We start from the raw sequence: 18,213 nt of genomic DNA on the forward strand, positions 1-18,213 counted from the left end.
ACTCTCTAAAGCGACGACATGATGGACTGCGGCTTGACAAGTTTTCGAATGACCATGTGCATGACCTTGTGAAGATGTTTGTTGTTACCTTTACCCAGATAGTTTTTTTGTGAATTCTGTTTAAAAGACACGTAAGTTTTTTGTGTATTTCTGATGTCATGTATGTGGTAAACGAAGTAGCGTTTCGTTGAAGTAGCAGATTGACGTTAAGTTTTACGTTTAAGACAATGTGTGCCCGCTTATCTCACGATGGAGAAGTTAAGAATTTTGTATGTGCATTTCAAGAGTGGGGTCACTCTTTTTCCGTAATGGGAAGGTGTCGCGAAGTTTTGCTCGCGCGAGTATTTTGTCTAGCTTCACTTTATGTTTTTGCCTTTTTCGAGAGTTCTTTCCGTCTACACGGGACGGCTGTTGGATTCCACCGGGGTCGGGGGACCCCAAATGGGGGAGTACGTGAGCGCTGTAACACTATACTTGGTTTACAGAACCCCGCGTTGGAAACGTTTTGTCTTGTGTATGTTTGCATTTGGGATCTCTACTTCGGAGGTGGTTTTGCGCTGTGTATGTGTAACTTCTCTGTCTGCGTACGGAAGTGCTTTCTGTTGTTTATGGCTGCTCTTGTCAGCTTCGTTTGGAATGTGTTCTGTCTCGTGTATGCGCATGTTTTTTGGACTGTTCGTATTTGCTTTAAGCTCCGAGCCTTTGATTGGCTCTAAGAAAACCCCTCTTGATTGGTCCTTCCCAAACTTTCTGATTGGTGGACTGAAGGACCCCAGAATGCTGCTGAACTCAATATAAGCGGCCACCAGAGGGGCCGTAAGGCGCTTGGCCCCCGGATACCATGCCGTGAAGATCATCCTGCCTCTGGAGACCAACCTTCACGTCCGACCCCCCTTCGGCTGTGGAGCCGTACGTCCGCCCGCTAGCTCGCAAACTTGGTCCCCCTTACGGCTGTGGAGGAGTTCGGCTCGCCCGCCTTTGTGTGGAACTGTGTTTGTCGAGTTTGGCTGTGGTCGGGGCCCCCGCTGAGGGTGTGTGTGGTCAGGGAGGACGGCAGGGAAAGTTTCCAGAGGTTAGGATTGTTCCCCCCAACATTTAATGACGAATTGGCCATATCTGTTGTAAAGATTTTATATCCTATCACTTAAATGAAAAGTTGTATTTGTTAATATCAGCATCTTTAATCAACGGAGAAAAGAGGAGTCTATTATTTTCTTCGTTACAGTAGGATGAGACAAAGCATAGTCCCCTTTCTCGGGTGATGAAAACGCGTCAAAATTCGCATCTTTCATGCACGCCTTTAAATACAGTACACACCTGTAATATCTTGAACTTGGTCACAGGCATGGAATGCGCAAAATAAGAAATCCGGGCGACGTTCGAGGAGCAAATGCTAAGAAAGCACCACTGTAGTCGAAGTAAACAAAGATGACGGCACGAGCGTTTCTCCTGTCTGGTAGGTGCCGGCACAACATCACAGCACGAGTAGATAGATCTTCCCTTCTGCCACGTGCTGGGTTATCCTTGCGACACGCGACGAGAGTTCAGTCAAGGAGAGCGCTCTACGCGGAACGATGAGTTTTCATTACGCCGACCACGTCGATCATCACGACCGACGCCATGTTTTTCAGCAGTCATGGCGGCTATGCGTAGTCGCAGTCTGATACTCTGATTTTTCTCTCGCTTCGTTTACCACACGAAAGATAGCGCATAGCTCTGAGCATTAAAAATTCTGCAATTTCCGTCACATGGCTAATTATTCAACAAAATGTAAACCAGAATATTCTTTAGCCATCCTTTTAAGAAACATTCACCAGCAATTTATTACTTAGGATCGCGGTGCTGGTAAGGTATACTCTGATAGGCTCTGACAGCGTAGAAAGGGAGCGTGAAAAGTTTGATGTCCCATATCGCCTCCCCGAGAGCCCAATAAAACAATATATTGGCAGCGGTGCCGCTCTAGCCCTGTGGTTAACACTCCAAACATCGACGATCACAACCTACAACATAAATGCAGTAAATCAGAATACTATTACGCTGTATATATTTTCTTTCATCCAACCACACTTACATTCTATAAAAAAAATACACATATATACAAAACCGCGTAGTGACGCCGACACACTTTGGACAGACGTATGCGAGCGGGTCTCTACTGCCTGGTGCGGGTCTTTGCCGAACAATCCGTTCCCCGAAAGGAGGGAGCACAGCGGGCAATTAGAGCAACACGCGCCGTCCAATTTGCGGCCTCCAACGGCGGCTTGAAGGCGCGCGTGATTTCGACATAATTCAATTCTTCGTCGGCACCGACGCCCCCTCGCCTCCGTTCCCGCCTTTCTTCCCGAGGCACGCGCCTCCAGGCCTCTTCTGCTGCCACAAAACCCCCATCAGCATGACGGGCAGCGCCGCCGAATGGCTCGAGACCGTCGCGGAATCTTCCCCGAAACAGTGGCGCCCAACTGTCCTTCCCATTTCACGCATTTTTTTCTTTCAACCAGCCTAAATTCGTTTAATAAAAAAAGAAAAAAAAAGAAAAAAGAAACTAGGGAAACGGCGGCTTCAGCGGCTTGGATTCGCTGGGGCGAGTTACCCCTCTTGCTCTAATGAAACTGGGACCCGCAACACGATGGCTCACTAAGTCACTAAGCTCTGTGTGAATCCGTACAGCGGCCTCCCCCTCGCCCTTAAAGAACCATTCGCCTTGGAGAATCGGCGCAAAAACCTACCTATTCCCACCTTGCAAAATTCACGTTCCTTTTTTTGAGAATAGCATCTTGCCTGATTCACGCTGTAGACATATTCATGCAAGGGCAGGCGCTTTTTTGTTTTTTTTTATTCACAAAGTTTTGCACATCACCTATTGGTGTGCGTGTGTTTGTGTGTGTACGTATGTGTATGCGCGCGCGTTCGTGCGTGCGTGCGTGTACGTGTCTGTGTTTAGGGGCGTTCTTTTTTTTAGTAGGTCAACAGATCTGTCGCACGCCGCCACGTACTCGGATAGCAGACAAATTAAACTTTACGCGTAGGATATGGTTCAATACGCTTTTTAAAAGTAAAGAAACGTAAGTAATCGGTTCCTGAGTGCGTTAGACATGCCGCGATATACCTTTTTTAACATCCATGCTATGGTAGCGAAAACATGTAAACAGGATAACATTTAAACGGAATACTTAAGCTGGAAATCGAAGTCACATGAAATGAGTTGCTTCAATCTGCTACAAAGACTTGTCGACTCTCGTAGTGGAATATTTCCACAATTCCTTTTTCATAAACAGCTGATTATATTTATACGTTATGGACCCCGAGACAGATGTTCATACAGACAATACATCAAACATCCAGCGCAAGCCACGCTTGCCACCACCTCATATGTATTCTTACTGGAAAAACCATCGCTACTTTCGAACAAGAAGAATTTTATTGAGCCCTACACAGTGCTAAGACGTTTTTGTCAGTGAGACATCTTGATCTGAGCAGCTTCAATGGCTCAACGGTTTACTTGCACATGTATAAAAATCATCAGTATACTGTACACAACAGAAACCCTACCATATGTCTGGCTGGGAAGTTCACATCTTGAAGCAATCCACTTCTGTGAACGCCATAGGAAAACCTGTGGAAACATCATTTGTACCTCTGTGAGTTTCAATTTCAGGCAGACGCGCCATCGTTCCTTTCCAGTAATCACAGGGCAGTGTCATGAATGTCTAAGACCCTGCTCTACAAGCCATATTTCTTAGACTAGCGAAAGAACCACTGTTTTGAATTGCCGTGGGGAAAACTGTTCCTACGGCGCATAACCCTCGCAGAATATTGTACATAAAAGAGTAAACAAGTATCGACTTTGTTCACTTCCGTTTTATATAGCGACAAGACGCTTCATATAGCGACATAACGCAACCAAGTTCGCGTTATCGCATTATATCCTCGTGGAAACGAATACGCCGAGTATAGGTTTTTAGAGCGTAGCTCCAAGCCCCTTTGTCGTTACGAAAATCAGCCAATCAATGAGGGACACGCACAGTACAACGGAATTTAAGATAATTACCTTCATTCATGTGTAAGGGAACGTCTCATAAAGAAAACCACAACGAGAAAGCGCCATCTCGTGCAATTAAGTCATCATGCATAACAACGAACTATAAAGAAATTAAAAAAAAGGAACGCCATGAGAAACAGTGGCGTTGCCGATCATTAGAAGACGCCGGGGGGGGGGGGGGGGGGACATCTATCGTTTAGGCGCAACACGCTGCACACCAAAGCGGCAGCCACACACACACGGAAGGAAACAGAACCAGCCAAGCGGACGAAAAGCAACACTCCTTTTATAAATCTGCAAACAACTATCAAAAAAATAACGAAGGCGAAGGAAGAACAAAACATAAGGCAACAACGTCGCAGACTTATTCCGTTTCCTTTATGCCCAACGTTCCACGAACGCTCCCCGTTTCCCCGCCAGCCCCACCACATTCCCCGCGTGGGAAACACAACCCCAAAAACATGCACACACAAGGCAGAGAGAGAGAAAGAGGAAAACAGACAAGAGAGAGTAAGGAAAAAAATGACTCCGAGGAGTCGAACGCAAGAGCAAAAACGAATCGGCGTTTTCGCATCGTTTGACAGAAACAACGAAGCAGCCCCGAAATATACGAGCGCTTTCTGAGCAAATAAATCAAGCCCGGAGCCGAGTTGAGACCGGAGGGACAACGGAAAATACAGCGAGAGACATCGCATAAAACAAGCGCTCTACGTGTGTCGTTTTCAATACGCACAAGTCCCGTCCCGATGAAGCATGACTGGCGCGTGCGCGCGGAGCACGTACCCCGATAGGCATATATGGCGCGAATTATTTTGCTTGTCGGATATACTCGCACATGCAATGGTGATCCTGCTTCGCCACTTTTATTTTTCTTTCTTCACGATGGAACCATTGATATCTCTGGTTCAGATCTGCGCATAGTGCGGATATGCCTATGCAACATATTGCATTTAAGATACTTTACGGTGTAATGTAAATCTCCTCTTACACCCTAACTTCACCGGCACGCTCCATTTCCACGAGCGAAGACACTTTAGTTTGTATTTTAGTAGCTTGCAGATACGTTTGAATATGGTTACTTGTATTACCACTTAATATACATTACTTTATTAGCGACATCAAATACATTTCTAACTGAAATTTTACATGAAAATCAGTGAGTTAGTGACTATATTCATAATCCTAATTAAGAAAAGAGCGGGTCTGAGGAAAGCTTTACTCCCTCCACGCCTTGCACTTACGGCATTTCTAACGTTTGAAGGAATTTGCTGAAGCCTTGTTTCCTAGCGGCTGTAACGACGGGCAGCGGAGAATAGCTCACCGGAGAAAAGCTCACCAGAGTGAAGCTCACCACAGAAAAGCTCACCGGAGAAAAGGTCACCACAAAACCGGCAGATGGGGAGAAAAGCTCACCGGCCTTTGAGCGAATGCGAAGAAAAGCTCGACGATTTTTAAAATTGCTTTCTTATTAGTAGTCACCCATTTTGTATATTAATGAAGCCGCAAGGGGGGGGGGGGGGGTATAAAATCAGAACATCGGACACCGGTAAGATGGACAACAATTTATTTACAGCTGACAGTGCGCCGTTTATAGCTCTGTCAAATATAGAGGTTTGTTCTTTGCAGGCTAATATGAATAAAGGTGTGTGAACCGCTTCAGCTCTGAAGATTGTGTACTGCCTGATACATAAGTATGTGTTTGTTGATGTAATTAGTGTCGGCTACGCTGTTTTCTTTCTGTTATTTTCACTAATAATACTTTAGTTGAGAGAATAGCCTCGTCCTGGTCGTGTTTGTTGTCTTCACTCCGTCTTCGCCATTTGAGCGGTTTCCATCATGTAAAACGTTTACCAACTCGCCCAATTCGCTACCGTAAAGAAGACTAGTTCTTATATAGGTCACGAGTAACAACGGTGACAGCGTGCAGCTCTTAAGGTCATGGGTGGCTCGCCGTAAGAAGGCACTATCACACAAAGGCAACGTGTGAAAACATTAGCACGAACGGCTAGGAAACGGGCATGTCCGTGGAAGAAAGAAACCTCGATATCCTACTTACTGTTTTATCCAGTCTTCAAAGAGAATATCAGGCATCGCGTTGTTGCGCTTCCACTTCCGGATTTTTGGCATTTACAGTTTTAATTTTTAGGTCTCAAGCAGTTATAATTAAGTTTTCGAACTTTTTCCTGTTCTGCAAGTTCATAAAGTTTTCAATTAGGCTTTCGTTGAATAAAGAGTGAACCACAAAAAATACTCGCCGACAATTATAAATTTGGGAGCAATGTACCCAATAACCTTAACAGATATTACTAAAAAGGACATTTTCTTTTTTACAAAGTTGACGAATGTGAATGATAATAAATTGTATATATGTTACGCATGATCCAACACCCTTCTTCAATAAAAAAAGGAAAAAAAAATCGATCAGCTTATTTCCGTATACGCTTAAAGGCCGGTGAGCTTTTTTCCGCATCCGCCGGTTTTGCGGTGAGCTTTTCTCCCCTGAGATTATCTCCAGTGAGCTTTTCTCTGGTGAGCTTTTCTCCGGTGAGTTTATCTCCGGGATTCGTAACGACTTTCACGCACCTCAAAGCAAACAGGGCACAAAAACCAGTCTAAGGCAAGGTGATAGGAACACAAAATATGGTAACCCGCTCAGCATTTTTGTGAAGAAGTTATGACAACTTACCTGCGCGTGGACGTTGCTAACAGACACGATAATGAGAAAAAACTAGGACAAGACTCAAGTTTCCATACCTCTTCTATCCTGCTTCCGAAAAAGAGTTAGTTCTTTTTTTTTTTCTGGGAACAATTTCTTTACAAAACACTTTGCCAACAAACGGGCCTCGCCAATAACTTCCAAAGTGAAAGGGCTTTTTGAAATGTGGTTCTATAACGTAGTGCGTGAAAATATCTTAGTCTCTGAGTGCTTAAAAAGCACTGGGCATGGAGATTCCCGTACACCTTATATTGCTCCGCCGCTGCCAATAAAATCGAGGGCTTTTGGCCAATACAACATCCAAAGAAAGAATCGCGAGGCAACAATTACGAATAGAATAAGTCCCCCCCCCCCCCCCCCCCCCCTTTCTTTATATGTCTGAGCGTAAACAACACGATCCCGAGGAAAAAAGCCGCTTCTCTACCTGTCTTAATGTGAGCGTTTGAAGCTTCCTCATTTCTGGGCGAATCGTTTACGCGTATTAATAAGATCTTATTTGCGAAACACGTGATGAGAGGGACTTCCACAGCAAACTATATATAGCTCAGCGAGTGCCGTGCCTACAATAAGTGAGCCCTCCTCGTTCTTTTTAACCATTTCCACGCCGTCTATATTTTCCTCTCTTTTTTTGTGTGTATCTTAATTTTGTAATCTTTGCTTAACGTGAATTCTGTGTATAGCAACTAGAGTGACCTATTTCTTCCTGGTTTCGACATATCGCCTTGGCCCATTCTTCTGGGCCCTTCTAGTATTTTCGAAAGCCATGCGCCGAGAAGCTGAGGGAGAGGAGGAAACGAGAGAGCGCGCGGAGACGTCAGAGCGTCCAGTCATGACTGGAATGATTAGAGTGTAGACGTAAAGCTAGCAACCTTTGTCTCGACTCACTCTTCGAACGAAACACTAGTTCAATAAATCCACGTGCCGAAGCAGGTCCAGTTCAGTGTAATACCCCCATGACAAGATCATAGAGGATCCCATAACTAAGATACCATGATGTTCGGCGGCGAATCAGTTCGCGATGATCCTCCGCGCGTGCACGTTTGTGCTCCCGAGCCATAAGCGAGGGCTGATTCCCCGATTGTAAAGGGACCTATGGTAAAACTACCTTAACTAGGCTGATCGTTTTAATGGGGCACACCGTATCACGAACGTAATATAGTTTGCGTGCTGAACCTATAGTAACTGGATACTTTAAGCTGAACCTAGAGGCGCCAGCAGCAAGCGACATCGTTAATAGCTCTCCAATATTTAAGGTGAAACATTAACGACGCACCTAATCTTTAGCACGACCTTGATGTAAGGCATGTACGTTGTAATAAATGAATGTTGCGCTTAGTTAATACTATTTGATTTTTATATAAAAACAATTTAAAATAGAGAAATTTTGAAATCTCCAAACTGTGTTGTCTCAGTCGAACGCTAAGGTTTAGTTTGCTGTGCAAAGGTAGCTGATTTTCATTGACTGTGCTTTTTGTTCGAGCTGTTAGTAGTACACAGTATTACAAATAATATGTTTGCGTCACAATACTAGAATATACATCCACGAAATTAGTTTATTCGACGATATCACGGAAACGATGTTGACGATATTTTTTTTTTTCGCGGAAATGTTTTGAGGCATTTACACACCAAGTCGGAAAGTGGAAGCAGAAACAAAATTAGTAAGAGGCTATAAAAAGGAAGAAAAAAAAAACTACGGGAATTAAGTTATAAAACTGATCATTAAAAGGAAGCGGTGATCAAAGTTTTCGAATTTCGGAAGAGTAGTGCAAAGGCAATAAGCTGAGTTTAAAAACAACAACCTATACGTCTTTGTGCTGCAACACACCCATTGATAGGAGCCACCGTACAATCATATCGAAACTATGGTATAAATTGTTAAATTTTCCTTTTATTTTCTTTTATGCTTACCCAAGGCAATACCAATATTAAAAGTTTAAACAAAACAACAAGTAATTTATATAAAGGCATTTTTAGGAGCTGGGGAATCCAATATTAATTTTCGTCGAGAGTTTACAAGAGCCGTTATTTTTGCAGATGAATTAAACATTTAACAAAGGCAAAAATTAAAGAACACGCTCTTTCATTTCTTGACGCTTGAAATTTCGTCCATTTCGACCAAAAATAACGGTACTACATAAAAAATGCAATTGCGGTCTTATATTTAGTCAATCAAAAGTTTGTCGCACAACCAGAAGTAGAAAACAGAATCTAGCTGGTAGCTGCCTAGCCTGCTCTAGGATTAGGGTAAGCGATAAAGCGAATTTCTGATTAGGCGAACAATTTTAATAAGGTTTTATGACACTCGTCGAAGAGGAACACGTGATAATTTCCTCGATTCAAAGAAATCGCAATTACTGAATGCTTTGCCTTTCCTCTTTAAACACGTTATTCTGATTGCTTTGCCTCCTAACAATTTTGACAATACGCCGAAGACTCAAATCGGGCGAGTGCTTGCTATGCATAATAAGTACAAACTGCCAGTAAACTAGAGGAAAAAAATAACCCTTACATATATCAGGCTTCATGCCCTAAAACTTCTTTTGACACGAGAAACGAATGTAACTGCAAAAATGCAGCAAATAGTGAAAAATATACCATTTCGCGTGGGCGAAAAAAAAACAAATCTCTCACACATAACGTCGCACCGAGACACCGTTTCGCTCTGGAGCTCCCAATGGAATGCAGAGACTGAATCAAAAATAACTGCCTGAGGAAAAAATAAAGACCTAAACAAAAAGAAAGCAAAGAAAACTCATAACGACAATAATACTAGCCCTCTGAGGAGTTGAGGAATACAGGATGGCTACGCTCTCTTTCCTCTCGGTCTCTTCAAGGGAAACTATACCCGTAGACACAGAAGAAAAAAAAGCTCTCCTGGGAAAAAAAGAAGTTGAAAAAGTTCGTATTTTTAAAGCGTTTTTGCATGCACTCCTGAAATTGATGATAGAAAGTTTGGACAGTTTTCTTTTTTTATATAGTTACGTAGTTTCTTTTTTTTTTTTCTCACACCTTTTTTACCAGAGTGTAATAGTAGAGCGTGGAGTGTAATACTTGCACCACTTTCAAGATTTTAATCCCGCTGCATTTTTTTAAAGATTTGTTTTTAATTTTATATATTAAAAAAACGTATTTTCTCCGTCAATACCATTGCTCTCAGTTGAGAGTGTTTCAAAAACTAAAGGAAGATAAATAGCAAAACCTGCACGCGCGCGAAACTGAAATGGTGGAGCTAAAAAACTTTTTAAAAAAAAGAGCGGAATGCAAAACATTAAACTTCTTTTCGAGAGAAAGCATTCGCGCGGGGCGGCATTATATTACAGGTAAGTACGTCGCGGCAACGCCAAGTTCCAATCCCGCCACTGGTATCTCTTGCGACGCCACATATTTTTAAATGATATCCGCGCGCTTCGCGCGCGCCAACAAAACTCACTGGAATGAGGAAAAGAAACAGAAAGAAAAAAAAATCTTTCAGAAAGTCAGATGGTAGTTCGTTCGCGCGTGCTGCCGTACGCTGGAGCCTGCATTGGAGCAGGGTTATGAAGCTGGAAACCAAAAACCAACCGACTTAAAGTAGTTCCAGAAAAAAAAAGTGCAGAATCGAGGGCGTTGGAACGTACGTGCAGCTGATATTCGCTGGCATACGGGTTTCGAGAATGAACGGCAATGTTGATATCGAGACTATATGAAACATCGCTACAGCAATTCTCCGGGGGTTTCTACTTTTCTTTTTTTCAGCGACGTGTTAGAGCGCTGTCTTTCATTTGATAAACGTAACGTTACAAAAGAGCGTCATAAGAAGAATAAAAAACGTTATTGGGCCTCTAAATATGGCGGGGAAGACATCGTCCGTTTCATATAGGGGAGCCCTGAACTCGAAAAAGATCACAAATAAACAAACACCCAGGGCAGGTGATATATGTATATATATATATATATATATATAAAGGGATACACAGTGATTACCGCGCAGCTTTTTGAAATGTGGTTCCATAACGTAGTGCTTGAAAATATCTTACTCCCTGGGTTTAAGCTCCGGGCGTGGAGAAAATGCGCAATAAGCACCGAGTGCATATAAAATATATATATATATATATATATATATATATATATATATATATATATATATAAAGGCACATTTAAAGGCCTTTCCAGCCTAAAATGAGGGTAGTTGGTTTTATATATAAACCTTGTCGGCAAGTTCTACGGCCTCCTCGCGGAAGTGTCCACGAAATTTCAGGTCGCGATTTGACCAAGAGACTAAAACATATAAAACGGCTCTGGAAATTTCCCGCATTGTAGCTCACATGATAAACAAACCGAGTTGTAACAAGACCAGGATGCCGTCTCCTTAGGTCTCTCCTTCCTCCGCCCTCCTCGGACCCGCCTGTTGTAATCGCGTCGGTCGCGTCGCGTCGCCCAACGCATTTATGGTTCATCTTAGGAGCAACAGCGCGCGACAATCAAGGGCAAAAGAGGAGGACAAATAGATGCACGAAAAGCGCTTTCTTAGAACTCAAGTTTCTTTTACATCTTTCTAACAACAAAAAAATAAAACGCCTTGGAACGCTGCATTCGTAACCTTGACAACTCCGCCTAGTAGCAGAATTGTTTGGTGATAAAGAAATGGAAGTGGTGCTGATACACTTGTCATCGAGTTGAGCGGTCCTTTCTACCTCAATAATTTTTTCTTATTGGAGGGTCACCACTCCGCACCAAGAGATCTGCACTTCGTGAAATTGAGATCACGACCATAGTCTCGGCAGTGAATCCCTAGATAGCCAGAAACAACCTTGTTCGTGTTGTTACGATTCTCTCGCAGCAGATCGTTGAGACATCTGCCCATTTGTCGGGGATACACATCGGCTAAATGCAGGTAAGGAGGAGAACCGAAAAAGGCGTGACGTCACGATTAGTGGCTCTAATAACATGTTACGTCCCAGGTTTTATCGAGTGACAAAACGAAACTGCGTGTATCAAAATATGAGCTGCTCGAAATAATTTCCCGATGAAATCTTAGTTAATTTTGGTTCGATAATTTAGCAGCGTACGGCACATACGCCTCTAAATTTTAGATTACGCACAACGAACGTAAAATTGAGCGAGGCGTGAAGACGTGCAATCGCTACTTTTAGGCTAGAGTGGCCCTTTAAATGTTTGTAACCGTCTTGCAGGTGCGTTACAAAGCTTACAGTTGCTGTTGTGCCAAGCCCGTGTCATATTCGACGAGAAAAATAAATAAATAGGAACTGACTCTATCGCCCCTGCTACTTTATTCAACAGATTTGTGCCGAGGCAAGCGGACACAAAGCATCCAAAAGGAAACCTGTCTGGGGCAGATGGTTCCACTTAAGAGTAAGTTGAAGTAAATTTTGAATTTGCTGTGTATGGCATTCTCCCTGAGCCGATAATACTATTATGCGCTTGAGTGTGACTTCACAGCGACAGAAGCACATGGCGCCCACTAAGCGAAATGCTAGTGGTGACGCCGCCGAAAAAAATAAAAGTGGATGTAAACTATCTTTGCAAGACAATGGTTAACAGCGAAAAACAGCGTGGGCCAAATTTTGACGTACGAACAGGCACGATACTTAAACCGCGGCCGCTCGATTCTGGTTGCCGCTCCTCCGGAAACGGCCTGCCAAGTAATGACTACGTGTTAACGGGGGAAAAAATACTCAATGCGGCCACAGTGAGTGATATTGAGCATAGGTGCTGAGTAGCCGAGCCCCTTGATGCGTTTGTCTTCCACGTAGCACCAAATGCGCCAAAAAGGGCACGGTATTTGAGAGCGCTATTTAGAGCGCACGCTCAAAATGAGCTCGCATTAATAGGCTGCTAATACGGGCAATCTTGATGGTATGAAATGAACGTTGCAAAAGAACTGTGGAAGCTCACCATCAGCACTCGCTCAGCAATCGCGCATACAGGTATGGCCGCCAGTAAATACTCCCTATACGTGAGGCCTATGCCTCGTGCGGTCCTTGAAAACAAATAGAGGCATTGCACTGAATGGGACGATGTTACTAGGCGTTCCACGCGTGCCTGATGCCGCTATTTTGCCGAAGCTCCTCGTATATTGGGTATTGTTCAGCCCGCTTTATCCGAGTGTGGATACTGCTTCACGAGCGCCGTGACGCCCTCCATACTGCATTTCAAGTCAGAGCGCAGAAGATGCTATGGGGAGCGCAAGTCCGTCTGGCTCTTGTACAGAGGTGGCAATGATGTCAGAACGACGAGCTCATATTGGCTGATTAAAAAAAAAAAAAATTAGTGGGTAGACCTCGAGGCATCTTGCATTGAGGTCTACCCACTATCCTTTCAATCAAAGCCAATCGGAAATCGGCGTCGTTCTGACGTCACCGAAACCTCTACGGAAGTAGCAGATAATTTGCTCTTCGTATTCGCAACTCCAGCACGTTGCTCGCCCTCTCGCGGACGAACGAAGAACCAGAGGAGCGGGGACGGCGGCGGAGACGGTGCCAAGGCGATTGTCGGCCTTCGTGCTGCGGTTACTGCATTGTTTTGGTCGGCATGTTTGTGCATCATGAGGGTTTAACAGCAACAACGAAAAAAAGCGAGTGCGTTAAAGTTAAAATTGGTTTTGGTATGCCCCGCGACTTTTAAAAATCAACATGATCATTTTATTAACATGTCCGTCACCAGGGATACGCTCCTGCCCTGACCGCTTCGTATGTGTAGCCAAATAAAATCATTCTAGCACGTGCTGACCAGCGTCAGCGAGCAGGTGCACGGGAAATCCTGTAGAAACTATTCCAGTCTCTGCGCCATCTTGGGACCACTTCTCTGCCGTCCATAGGGCGTTGGAGTTTCGATTAGTCACAGCGGTTGGCGGCAAACGAGCGGGAGTGTCACGATGTCCGAGCAACGGAATAGCGTTGCTCGTGACCGCTATTCCACGCCTCCAACCACGAGCTCAGGAACCTCAGCTGGATCGCTGTTTTCATGAATTTCCTGGTGAAGCGGAAGGCTGTATAGTGAAGCGGCAGCGACCAAGCGGCCGAGCATAGACCTTAAAAGGCGCTTTGGTCACGGCCATGGTGGCCACGGCGCAAGCCAAAGTTCGCTCGCGCCCTGCGCTTCCCGATCACGTTCTACACGAAGCACTTGTTTTTGTCGTCGCAGTCAAGAGATCTTTATTAAATCACACAAAAAAAAAGTAAAGATTTTTTTTCGCTTCCGAACGCACTTTATTTTGTATAAAAATAACCCGTCTTAACATTTGTGAAACATTCTCATATCCTCCTACTCCCTGCAGCAATAATAAAGCACTAATTACCGAAGGTTCAAAAAAAAAAAAATTCAAGTGATCCTTTTAAGTTTTGTGTACCTGATCCTGTGACCGAAGTTTCAATTATTTTATATTTAAAAAAAGCATCAACGGTTTATGAGTGAACAATTAGGGACCGAAAGAATCGTTCTCGCACTGCTACCGGCAAACTAGTTTTCCATCTCGTACAAAAAAGAAAGGTCCGTGTTTCAAGCTTTATATTGATTCATAAAAGTTCCTATCTCTTCAGTTCAGCAGAAGTTCATTTCACACATATCAGTAACCGAAGCCTAATTGGTATCAGCTAGGCAAGCTTCGTAATAATCAATTCCAAAAGAGCCTCTAATACTCTAGTTACACTAGCGCTCTTAACTAACGACATTTAACTCAATCGCGATCGGCCGGGGTTACACGGTGGCGCAAACCGTCATTGAGCCGCTAATGATCATTGAGTTCAACTGATCTGGCCTACCTCAATTATACCCTATTTAACCTTATGATGTACCTCAGGAAAGGCTACAAGCGCGAGCTCCTTGCTCTAGGAGAGTCTCGACGGCACAAGCTCTTATCCGGGCAGCTGCCAACACTATGACTTTGCTCTTCTAGCCTTCGCTGCGTACAACACAGAGTAAAACGGAGTATAACGGGTTCGCCCCGTGGTTCGCCCCAACAGAGCTAAAGATGGCGGCGTTCGCCGAATCGTCGCCCATGGTCAGCGCCAGCGAAGGTCTTACTGTGGCGGAAGATTAGGGGAGGTGTTTAGGTGGAGTGCAAAGAGGGAGAGATGGGGGGGGGGGGGGGCTGAAGCCCCATAAGCCCCTCTTCTGGCTACGCCCCTGCCGCCATCGTTCGTTAAGTCCAAAAGACGTATGGCCATTGGGCTAAATGATAGTTGTTTCGTTCGCGTGCGTGGGAGGATATATCAGAAAAATAAAGCACCCAACAGGAAATACATACATGTTCAATGCTCTCGAGTTGCTTTCACAAAGGACAGTCAACAGACCAGGGGGGCTATGCAAGATGGCGGGACGAAGGAATTGCGGGACACCGCCGTCTGCTGCGATTGGTCAGCTCCACGCCGCTGACCAATCGCAGCAGGCGGCGATGTCCCGCGGTCCCTTCGTCCCACAGCCCTGCATAGCCCCCCAGGGCACATATACGCCCTTTTCCTTGAGCCACACATTCACAGGTAAAGTGCCGCTGTGCAGTTTGGAAAAAGAAAGTATACGCCGAAGGAGGGACGCACATACGCTTCGCTCGCTCGAGTACATCCTGAGCCCCGCCCAATGCATCCTGAGCCCCGATACAGCGAGGTCCAACTTGATTATGCACGCAGCAGTATATGTCTATAATAAAAAAGAGGAGAGCTATTGTTAGTGGGTTTTGACTCGAAAAATCTATATTTGAGAACACGAGCATTAGCTTCGCAAAATTTAGATATCCAAGGCTGAGTTTTAGTTTGATATGTTACCCATCTTTGTCCCTGCACATAGCAGGCAAAAAAAAGAATAACTTCAAAGTCATTGTTTTATCTCCTTCTATACAAACGTGTGTAACCATGAGTATACGTTGGTTGGGTGTTTCTTTGATTAAGTACGTGCAGAGATCTACACGTTTCACAGAAAAGTTAACTTAATACCGCTACTCGCTCAAAAAGTAACTAATGACGTTATTCGTTACCGATTCTCAAAAATGAAGCGTTACATTACCTCCAAAGTAACGCGTTACTTTTCTTCGTTACTTTGACGACCAAATACACAACTGATTTTGTTTCACGTTTTATTGTTTTCTTCAGCAGTAGTAAGCTTTCATCAGCTATGTTTTCCCGCTTCCTTGCGAATACACCTCCGGCGGCGCTGAAGAGTTGTTCTACTGATACTACGGAAGGAAGGGCAGTGTTGTGCTTCAAGAAGAGCTGGTGAATCTGGGATTGCCCTCTTTCTTTTGTTTTCTCTACTTCTAAAGTTCCAAATTGATCGAAGTTTACAAAGGGTTTTTGTGCCTTTTCGTGTTGGCAACCTCTATGTTTACATTCGGTCCGTACACGATTCTAAAAGGTTCAACCTTCTAGAACGGTTAAGGACATTACCAGTTTTAGAGCTTGACTGACCTGTACAGCGATAAACGTTGCTACACCGTCATACTGCACTGTTGTTTTTCGGGTTGCCTTTCTGCCTTTGTCGCAGTCAGGGTTGGGCAGTATCGCGATACAAATGTGTCGCGATAGTATTTCAGAAATACATTTTGTATCTGTATTCCTGTATCGCAATACATGTTTTCACCAGTATCTGTATTTCTGTATCGAAATACATTTTGAATGTTCCTTTGTATCGCGATACAATCAGGGTGAAATGTATGACGAAAATAATCCCTGGAGAAGGGGAACAAGAGGGACAGAAGGGGAACAAGAGGAAATGTATCTCGTTACAATTTTTAAAAATACTCCGCCCCCCCCCCCCCCCCCCAAAAAAAAAAAAGAAAACAATCTGAAAGCTTTTTTTTTTTACTTCTAGTTCTGAGGGCACCAGGGTCAAGGAGATGCTGGGGCATTGTTACCATGCTGACCAAGGTTCCTTCCGATTCTCCAAACTATTTTTCTATGCGTCCTCTTCTCTCTTCTGGGAACTCTTGAGCAGTCGGGGTCTCGAACTAGGTGGCGTGCCAGGAGTAGAGTCAGAGCATCATGTGCCGCAGGCCCTTACGTAGGCGTTTCTTGAGTCATTGTTTGCGGGCATCCAAAGCCCGCTGCTAACCGTCTCTTTTGCCTTAACGTACCCACAGTACACCCATCCGGCAAAGCTGAGTCACAGTCCGTTGCAGCACGAGCCTGGCGGTGGTTGACTTGAAATAGTAGGATAACTCGCGCAGTGAAGTTCAACAGATATTTGAATGTGTCTGCTGCTGCGCCCGTAATATTGTCACGGGTGGTGACCAATAAACAATAAATAAACAGAAAGAAATAAACGTTTAATGTGGCGAACTTGTGCCAAAAATAAAAGGGTACTAAAGATAATAACGGAGCGTCGCGGGCGTCGAAGTCGGCGTGGCAGCACAGTCTAACGCTGGGCGAAATCTGACTCGACAAGGTTGCGGGCGGCCTCTTATCTAGAGTGAGTCACTATCTCGAAGATTCGGCGGGGAAGGTTCGAGCGTAGCGCGCTTGGGGCGAGAATGAACACGCACTTTCTAGAACAACAAAAACGATAGAAGTTATGTTCGCAGCAAGAATAAACGAGAACCTTCTGCAAGTCTGCGCGCGGCAATATTGCACGGCTCAAGGGTACGTCATCAGCCAACGTGAAAGTGACCCGCTGCTCTAGTGATCCAAAACCCAGGAAGGAGTTCAGGCGTGGCCTTGCTGTGCCGACCCAGACTTAGTACACCTGCGACTCGTCTCGAGCGCGTTGTTTCTCGGAAAGCTCGCACCACTGCCGGCAAAATCAGGTCGCAATCCACGAGGTCTCAATTTGGAGTATGCAAGGCGAAACTTGATGACTACAATCCATGCGTTGGTGACGGAGGGTCAGCAGGAAGCACCTTCACAACAGGAATGCCACCGTATCGTTTTTTCAATCGTAAGTGAAGATAAAACATGTGTTTCAGGTGGTCCACCATTCTCGAAAATCCTGCACGATCTTCAACGAGGTAACCTACAACGAAAGTATGTATTGTCCTTTCATACATCATTGTGTTAAAGTGTCATGTTCAAGGTCACACCTACAGATAAAGAATACCAGTTTATTCCACTGTAACGTCATCTGATAAATGTTGACAGGGCGTGGTGACGTTTTGATGGGATTTCGGATGACAGAGAATTTATTTAGAGGTCGAAGTCTTTTCCCATCCCTTGTCAGACAGAGAGGATGTCAGGGAAGGGACCACGGTCAGTCCTTGATGGAAAGTTTTTCTGAGCCCATTGAAGACTCCTCGTCGCCCGAAATCACAACCTTCAAGGCAAAGTGCCAGGCCTACGGGAAAGTAATTTCAGGATCAAAAACTTCCACTTCCAACTCCAACCTTCATCTAATTTGGTCTCAAATGAATTTGCAAAATGTATTGCAGTATCAGTATTTGTATTTCTGGCCTCCCTAAAACGTATTCCTGCATTTGTATTTCCAAATACTTTGTGCCTCTATTTAAAATGTATTTCCCATAAGTATCGCGACA

The sequence above is a fragment of the Ixodes scapularis genome, unplaced genomic scaffold (assembly GCF_016920785.2).
Source record: "Ixodes scapularis isolate PalLabHiFi unplaced genomic scaffold, ASM1692078v2 PGA_scaffold3__209_contigs__length_174095766, whole genome shotgun sequence".
NCBI classification, from domain to species: Eukaryota; Metazoa; Arthropoda; class Arachnida; order Ixodida; family Ixodidae; genus Ixodes; species Ixodes scapularis.